Below are 20,334 nucleotides of genomic sequence, written 5' to 3'. Positions count from 1 at the left end.
AGCCTAATGAACAAGCAATTGCTTATTTTAATCTTTCACATTTCTTTCAATGAATATGTTCCCAAAAAAATGAATATGTTCCAGCTACATAGTGACTTTTGCAGACTGAAGCATCAAAGGAACATTCTTCTGGAATACTTACATAGAAATTAGTCTCTATTTAAAGGAATGATGCCTGAATATGTTTTAAATAAATGACCATACTTACTACAGTCACTGAATTAGGAATTTGGATTTGCACGTTCTGATATTAGAGCAGGCTTTAGAATCAAGACAGTGTGTCTTAAAATTTTGGATGTGTCATTGACAGCTTTTGGCAATTAGCTTGATCACTGAGCTCCAGTTTCTTCATCTATAAGAAAAAATAACCTAAAAATATTACATATTTAACAAATAAATAACAATTGTAGCTAATGTATGTATATAACACAAAAACATCATAAGAAACAGGAATCCCAGATCAAATTACATTTGGTAACTGAAAAAAAGTGTTTTCCCTCTAGGTTACAGAGAAAATACTTCTTCACAACACTGAGTTATAAAAAGGGGGAAAGATAACTAGAAATCCAATTCTATAGCATAGAATAACAAAACTGGTTTCAGTATTACAAGAGAAATTCCAGGCCCATGATTCTCAATTACATTCAGATGACAGAGCCTCTGAAATTACGATACCATGAAATATTAATATATATGTTTACATCACATAATAAGAATAGCTAACACTGTATAGCACTATGTACCAAGCATGTACTGATTCATTTAATCCTCATAATAATCTATGAAGTTGGTACATTTTGTCTCCTATTTATCTTGGCAGGCTGCCTAATGTGGGGTTTGATTGACAGTGATTTTCTTCATCATTACTCTGGCTCAAACTTTTCTTTGATGTGAAGGTGAGGGACTAAGAGGGAGATTAAGTGACTTGTTCAGGGTCACAGAACTAGGACACAATGGAGCTGCAATGCAAGCCAGGCTTTGGCTGCAAGTCCATATATTTAGCCAGCATCTACACAACTTCTCATCCCATACTAAGAACCCTTGGCCTGTGTATAAAGGACTCCTTTGATGATCTACATAAAAATCACATCCAGGTCAGGGGGCATAGCTCAGTTGGTAGAGTGCTTGCCTCACATGCACAAGGCCCTGGGTTCAATCCCCAGCACCACCACCAAAAAAAAAAAAAAAATCACATCCAACCTTACTATCCTATTTTTTAAAATGTTAGTTTAAGCAAAATTAAGTATTCCCAAATTTCCCACTTTTTGCTATTTGTTCATTTATTACATCCTTGAGCTGGCCAAGATGATAAGCAGCAATAGCAACAAAAAGTTAAGGTGACCCAGGCACAGTGGCAACATGCCTGTAACCCCAGCAACTTGGAGGTTGAGGCAGGAGGTTCCCAAGTTTCAGGCTAGCCTCCATAACTTAGTGAGACCCCGTCTCAAAATAAAAAATAAAACAGGCTGGGGATTTACCTGAGTGGTAAAGCTCCCCTAGGTTCAATCCCCAGTATCACAAAATTTAAAAATAAAAAGTTAAGGTCAAAGGAGCTGGTTGCCAACACAGTCCCTTTTGAAATTCCTGAGCGCCAATCAGCAACTCTATTAGAAGGGTGGTCACAATATCGAATCTTCAAGAAGCTTGGCACAAAGTAAGCAAACAATAAATAGCAGTGACTTCCAACAGTGCTCATGCCCTATCAAACTTAACCTCAGTATCACTCTCTCACTTCCTAAGCTGTTGTGTTTAGTTGTACTAGAGGTGGGGTCATGGAGAAAAGGCAGTGATATTTGGTCTTATATAATACATTATCTGTTGGGAAAGTATAAATGGCAGCCATACCCCAGAGAAAAAACCCCAACATGGCGCCTAAGGACCTCTTCTTCCTACCTCCTTCTTCTCTGCAGTGGCGCGAAAAGTTCCCGCCCGTGTGAACTCTCCCACTGGCGCCTATTTCAAACCTCACTGGCGGGGAACCTTAGCTCCAATGAGAACTAATTCCTGAGCTTCAAAGCTGATATCTGGAAGAACGTGCCAATAAACGGGTTGTCTGCCACTTATCTAAGCCCCATCATCTACCCCTTAGTTCTATATAAGCACACAGCTTTTTGCAATAAAATTGGAATTCTCCCGGCGAAGTGTCTTTGCGTGGGGAATTCTTTCATTATCTACATAGTACCTCTAAGACACTTTGGGGGTTGGACAGGACAGAGGGGGAAGAGAGAGAGAGAAAAAAAAAAGACAGACAGACAGACTGGAGAGGCTGCAAAGAATGCCCTCATGAAGTTCACAGATGAATCAGCACAGCCCTACGGACCTATATGAAGAGCTTCTTTTTCCCCACGTCCTGGGTTTCCTAATTCATAAATTCTCAATTTCTGGTTTGAGGTTTCAATTTTGAATTTCTGACTTCTGACCTAATTCACATGCTTTATATGCAGGTGTTGAAAGCCACAGTTTAGTCGGAATGACGCCTGGCATTTTGCTAGAGGGAATGGTTGAAAGGTGACCCTGCTCTGGGATTAGGGCGGCTCCAGGATTAGGGCGGCTCCTGCTGGGATTAGGGCGGATCCTGCTGCCTTTGGATTTCCTGAGGAGTTCTCTCTGGGTTCTGAGAGAATTGGTGGGCGGAGCCCAGTGGAGGGAGTGTGTTCCTGGTAAGTGTGTGTAGAGTGCCGGTGAGAGTTCGGGAATAAAGAGTTGCTGTTTGAACCTACAAGGCTTTGTGGCGGCTCTGTTATTTTGTGCCCAGACAGACTGCGGCATGCAGGATTTGGGGAAATTCCCCAATGCACCAGCCACACTAGAAACTACATATGTAGGACTTTAATCTGACCCTACTCTGGCCCACCCCGGGGCAAGGTGAGGGGAAGGAAGACAATGGGTTCAGGGCCAATCACAGGGACAGAACATGAAGACAGCTCACACACACTGAGAGCTTACCACGGGCTATACTGGCCCAAGCAGTTCACTCTTATCAATTGATTTAATTAGTTAATGCCCACACCAACTCAAAACTCATGAATAGAAAACATATAATTTATACTAAATAATAAACTAGTGCTGTACTCTGAGCAGCTAGTTTAAAACAGTTAAACTTGAGAGTCATAAAATGAGACCAAGTACAAAGAAAATAAAGAGCTTCTAGTGCATTCATTCATTTGCAATCAGAAGTACAGATTTTACATTTAATTGATATCTGGAACAAATATTTTAGAACTCAGAAGAAATGAAAAAATACTGAAGCGGGGTGAGGTGGTACATGCCTTTAATCCCAGTGACTCAGGTGGTTAAGGCAGGAGGATTACAAATTGGTGGCCAGCCTCAGCAACTTAGCAAGACCTGTCTCAAAAAATAAAAAGGGCTGAGGGGCTGGGGATGTGGCTCAAGTGGGAGCGCGTTCGCCTGGCATGCGCATGGCGCTGGGTTCGATCCTCAGCACCATATGAAAATAAAATAAAGATGTTGTGTCCACCGAAGACTAAAAAATAAACATTAAAAAATTCTCTCGAAAATAAATAAATAAATAAATAAATAAAATAAAAAGGGCTGAGGATGTAGCTCAGTGATAAAATGCCCCTGGGTTCAATCCCCCATACAAAAACAAAAACTGGGTGAGTAGACAATGGAAGAAAAACTTTAAAAGAGTAGCACTCTTTGATGTTACTAGACTGAACTATCTGATGCAACCAAAAAACAGGTATATAATACATCCTAAAAAAAAAAAAATTGTTCCTGCTAGGCAGGAATACATACACACCTGTAATCCCAACTACTCAGAAAGCTGAGACAGGAGGATTACACAAGTTTGAGGCCAGTCTCAATAACTAAGTGAAACTCTGTCTCAAAATAATTTTAAAAGGGCTGGGGGTATAATTCAGTGGTAAAGCACTTGCCTATCATGCAAGGCCCTGGATTCAATGCCCAGCACTGATAAAAAGAAAAAGGTAAAAGAAATGTTCCTCCTTTGTTTCTAGACATCATTTGGAAAGACACTGTGGGGGCCAGGGGCATAGCTCAGTGGTAGAGCACTGATCTATCACGCAAAAAGCCCTGGGTTCCATCCCAGCACTGCAAAAAAGAAAAAATACACACACACACACACACACGCACACACAAACACACACACACACACATATGGTGTAGCCGAAGAAAATTGAACCAAGATTTGAAAACAAAACAACCAAGAAGACCCCACTAGACTGGAAAACTGGACAACAAAAGCAAGCACAGGAGTGAAGCAAATTAAGCAGACCTGACCACCCCTTCTGGGGCACAGGTCCTTCTGTCCCTAAAGCCAGATAGTAACAACTCCTACTTTTCCTGTGTGCACAAAGGGCTTCAGGGAGTGTCACCTAAGGGTTTTTTTCCTATGAAAGAAGGTTCTTTTTTCCAGTCAAGATTGTAGAACTCCTTTCTTCATGCTTCAAAAGAGACATGCAATTAAATCTTTCTTCATGTTAACCCAAGAAATGTGGACTTTTTTTTTTTTTTTTTTTTTGCCCTAGTTCAGATAAGAACTTTTCTCGTACCAAAAAACAAAGACAGATCCTCCCATCCATTTTGATGGTTCATGATGCATCAGGGCCCATCTAGTCCTTCAAAAGAGTCCTTACCATTCACTCAAAAAAAAGGAAAAACCCAGGCTGAGAGACTTGGGGGTCTGAGCCTGACAATCCTACATGAAAATTCTTGTGAGTTCAAAAGGAACCAAGAGTCAGTATGAGTTCTAAGGAATGACAAACCTTGATGTTTGCTTTTTCCTCTATAAAGAATGGCTGGTTGGCTGGTAAAATGTTAAGACAATTTCAAAGAGAAATCTGTCAGGGATCCTCCAGTTTACTCTCACAAGATGTTAGGTGGAAACCTCAAAGCAGCTCAGTGTATCCCATGCCTACAAAAAAACTGCACAAATCATAAACATCCGAATTGGGACATACATCTTCCTCATGGAACAGACCACCATACCCAGAAACATCCAGATATACCATCTTTGTCCCAGAGCCACCCTCTGGCAGGCTGCAGAGTGGAGGGCAAATCACTGAGCTGACTTGAGTCTGATCTCTACTCTCTGTTTGCCCCACGATCTGACCTTCCAAAGCTCCAAGGGAAATTCTGCAGTGTACATTAGAGCACTTCTTCCTTAGTGGGCCTCAGACCACGCTTTCTGTCACTTTAGCACCAGGAAACTACAAAACCCCTGCCTTTTCTATGCAGCTATGTTTTAACTTCTTTCCTTCTGACCAGCTCTGACAACTTAGCAAATAACTCCAAGGAAAACCAGCTTCATGTCCCTGAACCTCCCTTCTCTAGGTGTTAACCTCTGGGTTCTCATTGCCTTAACAGCCCTTCTACTCACAAATTTGTTATCTCCCCAGTTCCATAAGATTCCCTAAGCCTTTCAAGCTTCTCTCTCAGCAGCACTTCTGATAAGCTCCCCAGCCTTTCCTCCCATCTCAAGGATAAGAAAATGCCCCAGGATGAAAAAGCAGGTACAGAAGTTACATTTATTTCCCTAAGTATACCCTCTCTACAGGGTCTGACCAAGGCCTGGCTGTCTTGATAGGAAACTGAGGGCAATCCCAAAGGTGTAAGACTATAAAAATAAATATAAAAATACTTCTTTTTACTTTATGACTATGTTTATCAAAAATTTGAAAACTTGTGGACACTAGTGTGGGCAGACTGTGGTAAGAAAAATACGTCCTGCTGGGCGCAGTGGCACATACCTATAATTCCAGCGATTCAGGAGGCTGAGGAAGGAGGATCGTGGGTTCAAAGTCAGCCTCAGCAAAAGCAAGGTGTTAAGCAACTGAGTGAGACCCTCTCTCTAAATAAAATATAATAGAGCTTGGGATGTGGTTCAGTGGTTGAGTGCCCCTGAGTTCAATCCCCAATAGTACCCCCCACCCAAAAAAAGAAAAGAAAAACCAGGGTCCTACGGTATATCTGACATGACAAAGTAAATCTTGCAATCAAGAAACAACCACAATCACTGAATATGTCTCAAGAGGCATACAAATGATGAGAAAGTTTTAGAATATAAGCAGTATGTAAAATTCTTCTGTTGTTATTAAAATATAATTCTACTATTTGAGATTAACTACCACGTGCACTATATTTTTTAATTGTTGATGGACTTTTATTTTTATTTATATGTATGTGGTGCTGAGAATTGAACCCAGTGCCTCATGCATGCTAGGCAAGCACGCTACCACTGAGCCACAACCCCAGCCCCGCCACGTGCACTATTTTCTACATACTATTTGTGTGTGTGTGTGGGAGGGGAATACTAGGGATTGAACCCAGGGGCACTTAACCACTGAACCACAACCCTAGACCTTTTTTTTTTTTTTTAAAGTTTTTTAGTTGTAGATGGACACAATACCTTTATTTTATTTGTTTATTTGTTTATGTGGTGCCAGGGATGGAACGCATGCTAGGCAAGTGCTCTACTATTCAGCCATAACCTCAGTACCCTCCAGGATCTCGCTAAATTACTTAGGGCCTTGCTAAATTGCTGAGGCTGGCTTTGAACTTGCAATCCTCCTATGTGCAAGCCTCCCAAATTGCTCGGATTCCAGGAATGTGCCACAACGCCCAGCCCAAAGCTTTTTTTTTTTTTTTCTTTTCCTTGGTACTGGGGATTGAACTCAGGGGCACTTAACCAGGGAACCATATCCCCAGCCCTTTTTTGTATTTTGTATTTAGAGACAGGGTCTCACTGAGTTGCTTGGGGCCTTGCTAATTGCTGAGGCTGGATTTGAACTCATGATCCTCCTGTCTCAGCCTCCCAAACTGCTGGGTCTAAAAGTGTGCACCACCACACCCAGATAAAACATACTTTCTTTTTTAATACCTTTAGTTGTAGATGGACACAATACCTTTATTTTATTTATCTTTATGTGGTGCTGAGGATTGAACCCAGTGCCTTCCACATGCAAGGCTCTATCACTCTACCACTGAGCTACCCCAGCACGTCCCCCCATTTGTATTTTTTAATACAAACTTTCTTGAAAGCAATTTGGAAACAAACATCCAGAAATTTTACATATCTTAAACTATACTACAGAGCAATAGTAACCAAAACAGCACGGTATTAGCACCAAAATAGTAGACCAATGGTACAAAATAGAAGACACAGAGACAAAACCACATAAATACTGTTATCTCATACTAGACAAAGACATCAAAAACAACCATTGGAGAAAGATACCCTATTCAACAAAAGGTGCTGGGAAAACTGAAATCCACATGTAGTAAAATGAAATTAAACCTCTATCTCTCACCCTGCACAAAAATCAACTCAAAGTGGATCAAAGACTTAGGCACTAGGACAGAGACCCTAAACCTAATAGAAGAAAAAATAGGCCCAAATCTTCAGGCTTACAACCTGACTTCCTTAACAAGACTCCTAAAGCACAAGAAGTAAAATGAAGAATCAATAAATAGGATGGATTCAAACTAAAAAGCTTCTTCTCAGCAAAGGAAACAATGAATAACGTGAAAAGAGAGCCTACAGAAGGGGAGAAAATCTTTACCACACGCACCTCAGATAGAGCACTAATCTCCAGAATATATAAAGAACTCAAAAAACTCATCACCAAAAAAACAACCCAATCAATAAATGGGCTAAGGAACTAAACAGACACTTCATAGAAGAAATACAATCGATCAACCAACATATGAAAAAAATGTTCATCATCTCTAGCAATTAGAGAAATGCGAATCAAAACTACTCTAAGACTTCATCTCACTCCAATCAGAATAGCAATTATCAAGAATACAAGCAATAAGGGCTGGGGCTATAGCTCAGTTGGTAGAGTGCTTGCCTCACATGCACAAGGCCTTAGTTTCAATCCCCAGCACCAAAAAAAAAAAAAAGAAGAATACAAGCAATAATAAGTGTTGGCAAGGATGTGGGGAAAAGAGTACACTCATACATTGCTGGTGGGACTGCAAATTGATGCAACCACTAAGTAGCATGGCAATTCCTCAGAAAACTTGGAACCACTATTTGACCCAGTTATCCCACTCCTCGGTTTATACCCAAAGGACACTGCCACATCAATGTTTATAGCAGCTCAATTCACAATAGCTAAACTATAGAACCAACCTAAATGCCCTTCAACTGATGAATGGATAAAGAAAATGTGCTACATATATACAGAATGGAATATTACTCAGCCTTAAAGAAGAGTGAAATTATGGTATTTGCAGGTAAATTATTGGAGCTGGAGAATATCATGCTAAGCGAAATAAGCCAAACCCCAAACCAAAGGCCAAATGTTTTCTCTGATAAGCAAATGCTGATCCATAATGGGGAAAAGGGAATGAAGGAACTTTGGATTGTGCATAGGGGAATGAGGGGAAAGGAGAGGGTATATGGATGGGAAGAACAGTGGAATGGAACCAACATTATTACCCTATATACACGTATGATTACACTACCAGTGTGATTCTGCACCATGTACAGCCAGAGGAAGAAGTTGTGCTCCATTTGTGTACAATGTATCAAAATGCATTCATTCTACTGTCAAGTATAACTAATTAGAACAAATTAAAAAAATAAAAAGAAGAGACTTTACATATATAGAGAAGGGGAAGGGGTATATAATATTTGCCATTAGAGCAAACATGAGTGCATTTTTTTAACAATGAATTTTTTTTTTTAGTTGTAGTTGGACACAACACCTTCATATTATTTATTTTGTGTGGTGCTGAGAATCGAACCCAGTGCCTCACACATGCTAGGCAAGCACTCTACTGCTAAGCCACAACCCCAGCCCCCAATGAGTGCATTTTTAACAAGTTTTTTGAGAAAGTTCCAGGGCAAGAAATTAAGGATATGCTTAGGGACTAGTGACTATGAGAGAGAAAAGCCTCAAACAGTTAGGATGGATCTAAAAAGGTCTACAAAGGCCACAAGTGCAAGGTGAAGAATTTAAACTTTATTCAATTAGCCTACAGTTTATAAAGTTTGTGGACTAGTTTTACTAGGATCAAATAGGGAGTTAGTTGAAAAACAAACTCCAGAATCTCATCCCTGAAGATGGTAATGCAATTAATTACAGGGGTAAAAGAAAACACAAAAATGTTTATAAACTTCCCCAAGTGATCCTTAAATGAGCCAAATCTGGCTTAACTCCTGCACAGTAGGGAAAGAAAAATACCTCATCATAGCAGTGACAATTTGGGAAATCACTCTAGAAGTAACATGAAGGCCTGATTACAATGAGGCCAGACCACCTTTGGTAAGCACTGGACAAAGATTAAAGCTCTGAATTCCTACTCTGACTTAGTAACATTAATAAATATTCTTACACAAACTATCAATGGCCAAAGTCACCACCTTTAAAAAAAATTGTTTTTATTGGTAAACAAAACTTAGCAAGACTTGTATATCTTCTTTCAAAACAACAAAGAAAGTCAGGCACAGTTGCACACATCTGTAATCCCAGCAATTCAAGAAGCTGAGGCTGGAGGATCCCAAGTTTGAAGCCAGCCTCAGTGCTTAGCAAGGCTCTAAGCAACTTAGTAAGACCCTGACTCAAAATAAAAAATAAGAGCTGGGGATGTAGCTTAGTGGCAAAACATTCTTGGGTTCAATTTCCAGTACCAAAAGAAAAAAAACTAAAAACAAAATTTACAAATCACCATCTTCCCTAATGTCTGTATGATCTTTATATCTCAGAACTTAGAGAAGGCTGGGGAATAATGATGGTGAACATAATTGTTTTCTTTGCCAACCAGACTGCTCTCATGGGGATTATCTCCTAGCTTCCCTTTACCACATAGTTACAGGCAAATTTACACCTGAATGTAAACACAGATTTGCAGAGGACATTTGAAGACTGAGAGATTGCTGCAGATGACTCACTAAATAATACTGAACATTCATGTTTTTCACTATGGATACTAGACTTGCAAAAGCTCCAAGAACATGCCCAGGTCCCTTCTCAATAGCAGCTTTCATTCACAAAACAACTAGTAGAGAGATAGATAGCATCTATGGCTCTGGTTTACCTCTGCATGGAAAGTATCTGCCCCACATATCTTAAGTTTGTCTGTTGAAGTAGCAGTTGCAATAACTAGGAGACTCCCAGGTGGGTCATCCATGGCCTAAAAAGCCTTCCTTACTGGCGATTCTGGGTAGTAACTATGACTTAAGTCACAAACCCAAGTCCTTAGGATAAAATCCTGCATTATGTAAAAAGAGGCACAGTCTTAAGTGTTAATCTGTTTCCTTAATAAATTCAACTGTTTCAAAATAGTCTAAGAAAAAAAATAAGTATTATAATGGCTTAGAAGAAAAGTATTTTAGAGCATAGTTTTCCTAATTAACGTAAGAAAAAACCAATTTAATTACTATTCACTCTTCCTCAACTCCTGAAAAATACGGTTATTAGTTCAAAGAGACTGAAACATAACTCTGACCCAAGGCTAAGAAGCAAAAAGATATTAGTCTGAAGTAATTCCCTTTAATATCTAATTCCTACCTGTTGTAAAGAGGTTAATGTGGCCTGATTTTCATTTTCAAATTCCCATTCCTCATCCTCAGTCCCTTGTTAGCAAAGCTAAATGTGAAATGCAGAAGAGTTTAAAAAAAATTTTAATTAAAATTTTTAAAAAATACAAGTATTTGATTACAACATGGTGAACCCAAGTAGAAGACATATTAAGGCAGGTATTGACATCATTAAAACTTAATCTTGGGTTGGAGGTGTGACTCATGGTAAAGCACTAGCATATAAGAGGACCAGCATTTTATCCCCAGCACTGCAAAACAGTGGGAGGGAAAATCTTAGGCAGGGGCTCAGTGGTACAGTGTGTACTTTGCTATGAAGCTATAGGTTCAATCCCCAATACAAAACAAAGCAAAAAAAAGGCCAAGACTGTTGGCTCTCCCCCATCATACCAGTGACTCGGGAGGCTAAGGCAGGAGGATCACAAGTTTGAGGCCAGCCTCAGCAACTTAGCCCAAGCAACTTAGCCCAAGCAACTTAGTAAAACCCTGTTTCAAAATGAAATTTTAAAAAGGGCTGGGGATGTAGCTCAGTGGCTTTTGCCCAGCTTGTTTTTTTGGTATCAAAATAGTATATTCTAAAAAACAAGCCATTCTCATTGGGACAAGGTGAAAAACTCAATGTAGTTTTATTTTGCATTTCCATGATGGGTAAAGATGTTGACCATTTTGAAAGTCTTTTTTATTTCCATTATTAAACAATTGACTTGGGAATAAACATCTCTTGACTATAAGCATGGGTTCACTCTCACCCAATATATTTCACCAGAAAATATATTTCGAATTCAAATTGAGAGACTTTTCAAACTATGGTAATTAGCATTTTTTTTCTACATTAAGAGTCAAAATAGAAGCTTTCAGGTTTAGAGCACTCAGCAGTTAAGTATTCTTTGCAAATACATAACTAGATCATTTCATTCAGGTATAATGTAGGACATGCTAGATTCCTTTGCAAATTCATTGAAGGAGTTAAATGAAATTACAAAATTGTAATCTCGTAACAAATGTAGCTCTTTTTAAAAAAAAAATCAGCATAATTGGGCTGGGGCTGTAGCTCGTGACAGATCACTTGCCTAGCACATGTGAGTAACTAACTGGGTTCTATCCTCAGCACCACATAAAAGTGAACAAATAAAATAGAGGTACGCTGTCCATCTATAACTACAAAAAAAATCAGCATAATCATAGGCCATTTGATTCAAAATGTACACTGTAGAAAGGCAGCTACTTAAGTAAACAACTAGTGAATAGTAACAATTACAGCTGCTGCCATTTACTGAGCACCTATAAGGTACAGGCACTGTGAGATGTCCTTTAAATATTAGCTTTCAAAACAATTCTCACCACAACCAAGAATGGTTACTTGACCATGGTCGTAGCACTAAGTGGAATCTAACCCCAGATATTTATTACTACAGAGTTTGGACCTCTTTTCCTTTCCCCATAAACAGCTTTCACCCTAGGCAAAGCTGCCAAGAACCCCAAAAGGAAATGGACTGGCTACTGTCTCCTTGTCTCCCACTAGATGATGTAATCAGGAGGCTAGACTTCATCTCAAGGAAACTAGAGGAGGTTGTAATTTACCAAACCCACACAAGCAGATTTAATTGAGCAAATTGCTCAACAGCCCGGGAGCTGCACAATTATAAACCTATAGTGAAAGGTTCCCATTGTAAAAAATTGAATAATACTTTTTAAAAACACAGTATTTATCAAATGCCTGTTCTGTGTACAACATTGTCTTAGGAAAACGGAAGAACACACTGAATGGAAAATTTTGTGAAAATATTCAGCAGTAAAAAACAACATTCAGCAGAGGAGGATAATACAAATAGCATTTATCCACTGCTATGTGTACAGATCATAGAAACCCTCAAATATTAATTGAATCAATTCAGATCATAAAAATAAATTACTCCAAGTATTTTTATCTGGTTCTCAAGAGCATACATTTCTCTAATAATGGAAATGCTAGGTTTACAGCAAGCTTTTTATTTTCTTGATAATGCTGAATTGTCTTTCAAAGTAGTTACACTAATTTATACTCTTTCTAACCATTTATGAGGATCTCTACTGCTCAACATGCTCAGGATTTGGTATTGCCTACCTTAACTTAGGTGTACAGACTTAAGGCATTTACATTGTGGGTGTAATTTGCATTTCCTTTGGTACTAATAAAATGGAAAATCTTTTCATATATTTATTAGAAATGTGAATTCTCCTTTTCTGAAGTGCCCATTTGAGGCTGTTCCACTGTCTATTAGTATATGCTGCATCTTGCTTATGAATCCCTTCTCGATACTACTAAAACCATAAATATACTCTCCTATGGGCCGGGTTGTGGTTGAGAGAGCTTGCCAAGCATGCATGAGGCACTGGGTTTAATCCTGGCACTACACAAAAATAAACAAAATAAACGTATTATGTCCATCTACAACTAAAAAATATTTTTTAAAAATAAATATCCTCTCCATACAGGTTATAATTCTGCAACCTATACACTCAGAAAAATGAAAAATTATATCCCATCTAATTCAAATGTAGGATATGTCAAGATCATTGTACTGTCATGTGTAACTAATTAAAACAAATAAAAAAATAGATTGTAAATAAGTATAAATGTAAAATAAATATAAGTCTGTAAACTGAAAACAATATATTTTTTAGTTGTTGCTAGACCTTTATTTATTTATTTATATGTGGTGCTAAGGATCAAACTCAATGCCTCACACATACTAGGCAAGTGCTCTACCACTGAGCCACAAACCCAGTCTCTCCTATATTAAACTTTTAAAAGCTTTATTGTTTTGCCTTTCATCTGCCATGCCTCTTAGGTCATTTTAATCAAGTGTTTTTGCATATAGATGAGACTATTTCCAGAGTCCTTATATTTTTTACTGATCTAATACTATTAATCCAACTGATGCCAATATCTCACACAGTCTTAATTACTGTAGTTCTAAATCTCTAGAACAGAAGCTTCCAACTTCTCTTTTTCAAGGGTGTTATGCATTTTCATGGGCCACTACAAACATTTTTAAATTGTCTAGTTTTTAAAAATTTGCTAGGATTACACTAAATTTATATCAGTTTCCAGAAGATGGGCACCTTTACAAAATTGAATCTCCAATTCTTGAACCACTGTGCTGTATATTAACTTAGGTTTTATTTAAAGTCACACAATAGTAAGTCTTATACATATTTTGTTACACTCAAAATATATCTGCAGAGCTAAAGGTTGCAGTTCAGTGACAGAGTGCTTACCTAGCATGAGGAAGGCCCTGTGTTCAATTCTCAGCATCACAAATACATACATATATATTTATATTTACATATATGTAAATATAAACAAATATTTACATATATGTACACACATATATATGAGATTTATAACAGTTAAAAACGGCTGACTTGAGCCCAGTGTGGTGGCACACACCTGTAATCCCAATGACTTGGGAAGTGAGGCAGGAGGATGGTGAGTTTGAAGACAGCCTTGGCAATTTAACAAGATCCTGTATCAAAGTAAAAAATAATATGGGCTGGGGATATGGTAGTGCACCCCTTGGTTTGAAAGAAAAAAAGGGAGAGAAAGAAAGCAAGCCAGCCACTCAGTCATGGATCTGAACAAAGGTATTATTTTTAAAATGATATATGAAAAGATATAATTGGGGGGCGGAGGGGAATTACCAAGTGGCATGGTTTGGATGTCTCCCAAAAGTCCATGTATTAAAGGCCTGATCCCCAGCTTGGTACTATTAGGAGGTAGTAGAAATTTTAAAAGGTGGTGAGATCTCCAGGTAACTAGGAGCATGTCCTCAAGGGGGGGACTGTGGGACCCTAGTCTCTTCATCTTTTTACTTCCCAGCTATGAGGAGAGCAATTTTGCCCCTCTAACATGCTCCTGCCATGATTTTGCTGCCTTATTACAGGATCAAAAGCAATGGGGTCAATTGAACATGGATTGGAAATCTCCAAAACTGAGCCAAATAAACCTTTTCTCTTTACAAGCTGATTATCTCAGGTATTTACAGTAATAGAAAGCTAACCAACACATATAGAGTACACAGGATGAATATATATAAATATGAATGTAAAATTCCTTAAAATTTTTAAATGAAACAAAGTTCATCAAAATGCAATGGCTGCTGCCAGGTATGGTGGCACATGTAATCCCAGCAGTTTAGGAGGCTGAGACAGAAGAATCACGAGTTCAAAGCCAGCCTCAGCAACTGCAAGGCGCTAAGCAACTCAGTGAGACCCTGTCCCTAAATAAAAGACAAAATAGGGCTGGGGATGTAGCTCAGTGGTCAAGTACCCCTGAGTTCAGTCCCTGGTACAAAAAGAAAAAAGCAATGGCTGCTACATAATTTCATGTTAATTCTTAAACTATAAATACAATTATATAATATAGTTATATCGTAGTTATAGCTCACTTCAGCAGGTTTAAGATACTTGAGATAACCTGCATGTCACATAAACAAGTGTCTTAAACATTACTCTTTGTAAGTTCTTAAATTTATCAAATGATGAACTATTTAAAATCCAGAGACTGGATGGCTAAGGATGTAACTCAGTGATATAGAGCTTGCTTAGTGTGCTCTAAGCCTTGGGTTCAATCCCCAGTACCAAAAAAAAAAAAAAATCTGTTTTCAAAATCTAGGGGCAATTGTGGGGGTAACAGTCCAGTGGTCAAGTGCTTGGCTGGTATGTCCAGGCCTTGAATTTAATCCCATCACTGTATAAATAAATAAATAGTACAGAGTAATTTTGAACTCATCAACTTCAATGGAATAAAGGAAGAGATGAACAAATAAAGACAAAGAGATTGAAACCTCATTAATACATGTACCATTGCTTGAGACTGAGAACCCAGCCCTTTGTTCCTATTGGCTATCTCCCCACTCTTGTCTAATTCACTAAACTTCTGTCATCTTTTTCTCATTTGTAAAATTGAACATTTGTATCAATGTCACATGTTAAGAAGTAAATATAAACAGGAGCCTTGGAAAGGATACTTCAAAAATTAGTCATACACAAAGCAATAGTTAGTCAAAGGAATTATAGCTATTCCCCTACCAGAAGAACATTATATTATGAGTGCCTATAATCATGGTTGTTGCAACACTGAAAATAACCCCTAACAAATTGCCTTCAAAATCTTCAAGGAATGGTAGGATTTGCTTTTTAAAAGAATTTTTGGTCTTGCCATGTAATGCCCTCTCCCATGTTGGGATATAGCAAGAAGGCCCTCACCAGAAGCCAGCACCACGCTCTTACACTTCCAGTCTCAGGAAACAATGAGTTAAATAAAATTCTATCCTTTGTAAGTCATTTAAAAAAATTTTTTTTCAGAAGAAAAAGACATCTGAAACCATTTCTAATGTCTTAATGAATTCACTTCTGCCAGGCGTGGTGGTGCACACCTATAATCCCAGGGACTCAAGAGGCTGATGCAGGAGGATCACAAGTTTGAAACCAGCCTTAGCAACTTCATGAGACCCTGTCTCAAAAACTGAAGAGGGCTGGGGATGTAGCGCAGTGGTAGAGCAACCATGGGTTCAATCCCCAGTGCTGGGGGGAGGGGGGAAGTAGAAATAGGTGAAATTAATTATAATAATATATTTTATCTAAATCAAACCAACAAATTATCTTTTCACCATGAAATCAATATTTCAGATACTGAGGTGTATTTTTTTCATACTAAATCTAAAAATCTGTTGTTATGTATTTCACACATACATTAGCCACTTTCAAATGTTTAAGAGCCACAGGTAGTCTAGTGCCTGCAGTACTGGACACGACAGATCTAAGGGATAGCTCTTCTAAAGATCACAGCAAGTAACAGACTGTGAATTGTAACATCAGAGTCAGACTGTAAAAGTGAGCAAAAACCAGGGGTACTTAGTTCTAATATTATGGAATTAAATAGCTTAATGCCAGAGTAGGGAAAAGGAAAGCATCTTCAGTATGGACCAAAATAATGAAAAGCTCTCCACTAACCCTCTGTTCCTTTCCAAATTCCAGAATCAGGGCAGGACCATTGTGGAAAATGTCCTCCCTTTTTTGTGTGTGTGTTTTTTTGTTGTTGGTGGTGATGGTGGTGATAATGGAGGTGGTAGTACTGATACTGAGGGCTGAACTCAGAGCCTCCCATATGCTAAGTACACACTCTACCACTGAGCTATACCCTAGTCTCCCAATTTTTTTCTAACTCACTAGCCAAATTCTCTTCATTAATTTATTGAAGTACCTACAACAAATTGTCTTATTTTTTAGGGGGGAATAGTACATGCCATACCACAGTGGCAATTTACCACTGAGCTCCATCCTCAGCCCTTTTTATTTTTTGAGACAGGGTCTCATTAAGTTGCTGAGGCTGGCCTCGAGTTTGTAATCCTCCTACTTCAGCCTCCCAAGTTGCTGGGATTACAGGTGGGGCTCGTGCCCAGCTCCAGGACAAATTTAAACAATAACTTCTGCTTGTGAAAAATAAATTGCTGAACTGGGTGTGTTTATACTCTTCCAGGTGGGGTTGAGAGAAGACTGTGTATTTTAGTGGCAATAGATCAAAGTACATTAGCTTTCTAGTTTAAAACAAACCATCTAAAACGACAAGGAGATTTAATATTTGTTTTTCCCAAATCATTTTTACCAAGTTAAATTATCCAGATACCATATATTTACCAGTGCTTAATATATAAATTTACTGAGGACACTAAAATTACAGCTCAGTAGTTTCAGCTCTGATTAATTCTGCTTGTTATCCAAAAATCTATCACTATCAATTAGGTGAAGCTTTTAAAAGGTAAAATGTATTAAAATATTATTCTCCCAGCAGGTCAGGAGTCTGAGGCAGGAGGATTGCAAGTTCAAAGCCAGCCTCAGTAATTTAGCAAAGTCCTAAGCAACTTAGTGAGACCCTGTCTCAAAGTAAAAATTTTTAAAAAGGGCTGGAGATGTGACTCAGTGGTGCAGTGCCCTGGTTCCAAATAAAATATTCTTTTAATGCAAAGAACTTCATGATGCCCCCTTTTCAAATAATGGGATAAACTACTAAAAAAGTGGCAAATCATCAGTGAAATCTTTAGGAACCTATTAAAACAAAATAGATACTACACTTAATGCTACATTTGTGCAGATATTTTATGCACAAACACAAAGATTAAAAACACTTTAAAATATCAGGATTATCTCTATAATTTAGGGTTTTTTAATGCTCTTTCTATATGTTCTGTTTTCTACCATAGATGCATTGTTAGAAGAAAAACAAAACAGGCAAGTGGAAGCTGAAGCAATGCCAACCAATTTGGGATTACATTGGATTGACATGCCATAATTTCTAAAAGCATCCAAGGACCTTGCCTTATACATTATAAATCCTCACCTACATTTAGATTTACAACATAGAATGCACACATTATGTAGTAAAGCAAACTGTAAAACATTAGAGAAAGTAAATGGCTTTTTTTGGAAGATCAGAGAACAGTTCAGCTCCCTTGCAAAATAAATAACATTATAGCTAAAACTGAGTGCTTACAGAATCAGAGGATTCACAAGACGGTTTTTGCCCCACCCACCCCCACCCCCCAGCTCTGGAGTTCAAAAAACAGGAGGGGTTCTCTGAACCACACCCCTAGCCCTACAGATTTGAGACAGCAGCTCAAGAAATTGCTGAGGCTGGCCTTGAACTTGGGATCCTCCGCCCTCAGTGTTCCTAGTCACTGGGATTACAGGCAAGCACCACCACCACCCCTGCCGGCAGGAAAAAATGACTCCAAAGTACAAAATGTAAACCTTCTACTAAATGCCACTGGATTATTCACTTTAAAATGGTCGTCTTACGTTGATTTCACAATTATTTGGGAAAAGTAAACACATCAAAAGTTAACTTGATTAATACACCAGACTATATAAACACTTTGCTTTGCCCCCCCGAAACAATACTAATTTTCTTTTTAATCTTGTTTTCTTCATTCTAGAGCAACAAATAAGCATGTCCAATGTAAAAGCTACTGTGATACTGGCGGTGGAATGGATAAATACAAAAGAATACAGTGTAACACTGTATATCCTCCTGCCTTCAAGAAGCTTACAGACGTGGAGTTATTACATCAAAGAGGGATACAGGTCAGAAAAAGAAGACACAAAACAGGAGTGATGTTTTAATGAAGGTAAGTACTATTGAGTTTAAAAAAAAAAAAAAAAAAAAAAAGAAGAACCTAGGGATGATTAGCGGTCAAAACTTGGATCAGGTGAACGAGACGAATCAGGACACGGGACTCGGTTGAGTGATGTTTAATCCCAGATGACAGCACAAAGCCACCCCTCCTCTTCCTCTAAGTGTACACAAATATTGACTGAAAAATGGGTTAAAATCTAACTATTCTAAGTAGCAAAACCAAAAGAACAAAGCAAAACCCAAAACCGCTTTCATGTGCCTGGAGGGCAGACGGTGACTATTCCATTTCACTTAATACCTAATACCTGGCTACACACTTAAGTTTTTACTTAATAAAAGCTGACAGTCGGCTGGACTGTTGACCGGCTCCAGAACACCAACTGGCCTCGCCGGCCTTGGCACTGCTCCGCGGGCGCAGGCTGTCAGGAGCAAGGCCGGGAGCACGACCTTGGCCTCCGACCTGCCCACCCGAACCCGGCTTTCACAGGACAGTCCCACAGGGCCGTCCCAAACAACTGAAAGCGGCTTCCCTAGTCCAGGCCACGCCAACTTGTAAATAAAGGTTGGAGGACCAGCTATCAATGGCAGGTGGGCAGCTCGGCCTCGCCAAACAAAGCTGGGGCCCCATCCTACAGACCTCGGCCGTGCACGCCCGCTGCCCGCCCGCCGCGGGCCCGCCAGCCAGCCCCGAAGCCCAGACCGCGCCACCACCCCCCGCGACGGCCATGGGAGCCCAGCCGATGGAGACTGGCCGCCGGAGACAGGCCGCCGCACCCCGCGCGTCCGCACAACCGCCGCTGCCGGAACGCGCAGGCAGCCCAACCGCCGTCCCGGCCCAACCAACGCGGGCAGGGGAGGAGAGGTGCGCGCGGCCGGCAGAGCATGCTAGCCACTCGGGGGTCGCAGGGGGGAGGCTGAGCGCGGGGAAGGAAGGGGCGAGGAGGCGCTGAAGCCATCGCTGAATGCAGCGCCAGGAGGGCCTCCCGGAGGAGGTTTTGCCCTTTTCCCCTTAGAAGGTGTAGATGGTTTGACCCCCCACCCCGAGAGAGGTGCCTTGTCCCAGCCCCGGCTGGACTGTACCATCGGGCGGTGCCGCCGGGATTTCTCCCCCCCACCACCACCATCAATTCCACCCCCCCACCCGGGTCCGCGGTCGGTTGGCCCCGGCCGGGCTCTAAGACGCGGAAAGAGCTGGGCGCCATTTTGGGTGGGACTAAGCAAAGACGAAACACCCTCCCAGACTATGGGGTACTCTGGACCCTGGTTTATCCAGTTCCCTTAATCCTTTAGGTACTTACACGACGTTGGATGAGGGGAGCTGGAAGATCAGCGGGTCCCCGATCCTCTCTCCCTAGGGGTGATGGAAATCAAACCCCCCCGCCACCTCCAGGTGGTTCTTCCCGCCGCAGAGTGGGAGCAGCATAAAAGGCGGGGCCTTATTAGCATAATCTGCCTGGCAACCTGATCTCGACGTTATATGATTGGTTACACTCTGTAAACTCCATGCCGTGCCTAGAGACGAGAAACGCTGGGGCGAACTGACAGGCCCAGATTTAAGAGTCATGACGAAGATCCTGAGACGCTTATTCAGTCGGCAGAGAAGCCAAAAGGAGATTCACACAATGGC

The 20,334-nt window shown here is 40.0% G+C and overlaps 1 protein-coding gene and 1 non-coding gene across 3 annotated transcripts in view; one reads left to right on the top strand and one right to left on the bottom strand.

Moving 5' to 3' along the window:
• The window catches only part of Prdm10 (PR/SET domain 10), a 92,215-nt gene extending 72,111 nt beyond the window's left edge, over positions 1-20,104 (bottom strand). For both annotated transcript variants that reach the window (XM_076846171.2, XM_076846173.2), the window contains exon 1: positions 20,006-20,104. The gene's annotated coding sequence lies outside the window, so the exon portion shown is untranslated. The remainder of the gene's footprint in view (positions 1-20,005) is intronic.
• On the top strand, positions 1,099-1,171 carry Trnav-cac (transfer RNA valine (anticodon CAC)). The gene has a single exon. It is a non-coding gene; the product is annotated as a tRNA-Val (tRNA).
• Positions 20,105-20,334: the final 230 nt, after the last annotated feature.

The sequence above is a fragment of the Callospermophilus lateralis genome, chromosome 2 (assembly GCF_048772815.1).
Source record: "Callospermophilus lateralis isolate mCalLat2 chromosome 2, mCalLat2.hap1, whole genome shotgun sequence".
NCBI lineage: Eukaryota > Metazoa > Chordata > Mammalia > Rodentia > Sciuridae > Callospermophilus > Callospermophilus lateralis.
The sequence above is the reverse complement of the archived record's forward strand: the minus strand, read 5'-3'. Positions and strand labels throughout refer to the sequence as shown.